A 2,724-nucleotide genomic window follows, 5' to 3' on the forward strand; every position below is an offset into this window, starting at 1 on the left:
GAGACATGAAACAGTACTATATGTTGTTTATGGACATGAAGCATATGTAGTAAAAGTATAGAGACAGAAATGGGATGAAATCTTCTGGAAGATTTAAAGATAAGATCTGGGGGGAAACAGGCTATATTATATTCTTGGACAGGAAAACTTCATGCCATAAAAATGTCAAAGCTCCCCTATTCTTTGTATAATTTAATGTACTTCATATTAGAATACCAAGAAGGCCTTTTTTTTAAAAAAAAAAGCTGGATAAAATGACCTCAAAAATTATGTGGCAGAATAAATGCCCAAGAATAACCAAGGAAAATTGGAAAAAGAGTAACTTGGGGTTTTCTCCTTACCGGAAATAAGAACATGCTATAAAGCCACTATAATCAAATCAATCTGGCATTGGCAGGGGAATAGACAACGAAAAGGAATGGAGAGCCCAAAAATAGATTCCAGCGTATAGGAGAATGTAATAGACGACAAAAGGTAATATTTCAATGCAGTGGGAAAAGAGAAGATTGTAGAATAAATGGTCCTGGCACCAGTGAATGTCCATCTGGAAGAAAATAAAGTTGGGCCCCCCCTTCTATGTCCAAATAAACTCCAGATGGATTAAACATTTAAATGTGAAAAATAAATGACTAACAAATTGCAAAAAAAAAAAAAAAATGAGGCAACATGCAAGCTGGCCAGATGAACAAGATCTGCAATGGCCAGGGGTGAGAGGGAGTGGCATGTTAGAAGAGGCAGATACTCCCGGGATCAGAAAGAGGAAAGGCTCGTGTCCCCAACACTCTGCCCACATCCATTCCCCTCTAGCATTTCTCCCATAGCCCTGTCCCTGCTGAGATCATTCATAGGCCTGCTTTCTTTTTTCTTTAAATCAATCTGAAACCTAAGAGTTTCTAAAAAAAAAAAAAAGGTGAGTTTCTGATAGTTTCATGGTTTCTAAATCAAAGAAAAATAAATGTGTTGACATTTTTTTGTTGTTGTTGTTTTTGGGCCACATCCGGCGGTGCTCAGGCATTACTCCTGGCTGGCTGCTCAGAAATAGCTCCTGGCAGGCACAGGGGACCATATGGGACACTGGGATTCGAACCAACCACCTTTGGTCCTGGGTCGGCTGCTTGCAAGGGCAAACGCCACTGTGCTATCTCTCTGGGCCCAAATGTGTTGACATTTAAGATGGGAACAAGTGATGTGGCCTTACCTGGATTTGCATGAGTTCAATATCAGGGTCACATGTGCATTTTGAAGGGAGCTCCTTGGAGCAGGAGGGACCCAGGCTGATAAGACAGTCAAGATGAAAGTAAAGGGGCCGGAGCAATGGTACAGCAGTGGGGCATTTGCCTTGCATGTGGCTAACCTAGGATGGACTACAGTTTGATCCCCCAGTGTCCCATATGGTCCCCCAAGTCAGGGGTGATTTCTGAGTGCATAGCCAGGAGTAACCCCTGAGCCTCACCGGGTGTGGCCCAAAAACAAAACAAAAACAAAACAAAAAGTGATGAGAGGGGAGGCAGCCAGAATCACAGAGGGTATAAGCCAGTTCTTTTCCACATACAGTCAACCTGCATCTCCAATCTGGATACTTCCCAGCAGGGCAGCACAGCTGCTGGCCCAAGCTGCCCTCCCCTCTCCTGATCACTGGCCTCTTTCTTTCCCCTCTGGACTCTCGCAGCCTCCCATCCCATCTCAGCCAAAAGGCCCCCTGGCTCTGCTCTGCTCCACAGCCCTCTGCAAGGCCTGCATTGCTTGGAGGAATCCACAGCAACTGGTCTTTCCATGCCTCTTGGATTACATCCCATTAGCATGCTCCACACCAAAGGGCTTCCTGGCTCTTTCGGGAACAGTTCTGGCATGTGTCCACCCCAGGACATTTGCACTCATGGTCCCCTTTGATCTGAGCTCCACTTGGCTCCTTCACATACTTTGGGCCTCAGTTCAAATGTGGCCTTCCACTGACAGAGCTCCATGGCCCACCTCCTGAAAAGAAGAAAATTAGCTGTGGTTGAGGGCCCAGAACACAAAGAGATGGCTTCTAGACTAGAGTGCAGGCTTTGCGTGCTGGTGACCTGGGTTTGATCCCTGCTACCACTTGGTCCCCCAGCACAACTTGCTGTGATACACGACCACTGCTGCCTCTCACCCAGAGAAGAGATGGGCCTGAGAGGTCTCCGGGCAATATGTACTCAGACTGGCATTCCTAGAACTTGGGGCCAGAATCCAGACTCCCCGAGAATGCCTACACCATGTGCCAGAATCCACATAAACCTGGCCTTCATGGTTTCATGGGCCATAAATATACCTCATTCTACCCATCCATTAAATTTCCCAGTTATCCTGAGATGGGTTTTTGTTTGATCCAGTTTGATTTTGCCTCTTAAAGTTGTAAGAGTCTTGGTGGTCATAGTTCAGGTGGTAAATGAAAAGTGGTCACAAGTTCTTTGTTTCTAGTGGGAAGCCTCCATCCCTTCCATCTGGTGCTCTGCCCAAGAAAAGATGGTGAAAATAACATTGCAGTGTCCAGACCAAGGAAAACAGAGCTCTCTGGGGTGAGAGATTGGTAGTTTCTATCTGGTTTCTTGTAGCCCTCTCCACAGGAGACCTGAACTTCCAGGTGAGATGCCTGCCTGCCTCAGGCATCCATAGTTGAGGAAGCCCAAGGCCTTTATGCTGTGAGGAAGTCCAAGGCTTCCATGCTATGAAGAAGCCCAAGGCCACCATGCTATGAGG

Source organism: Suncus etruscus, chromosome 20 (assembly GCF_024139225.1).
Source record: "Suncus etruscus isolate mSunEtr1 chromosome 20, mSunEtr1.pri.cur, whole genome shotgun sequence".
Taxonomy (NCBI): domain Eukaryota; kingdom Metazoa; phylum Chordata; class Mammalia; order Eulipotyphla; family Soricidae; genus Suncus; species Suncus etruscus.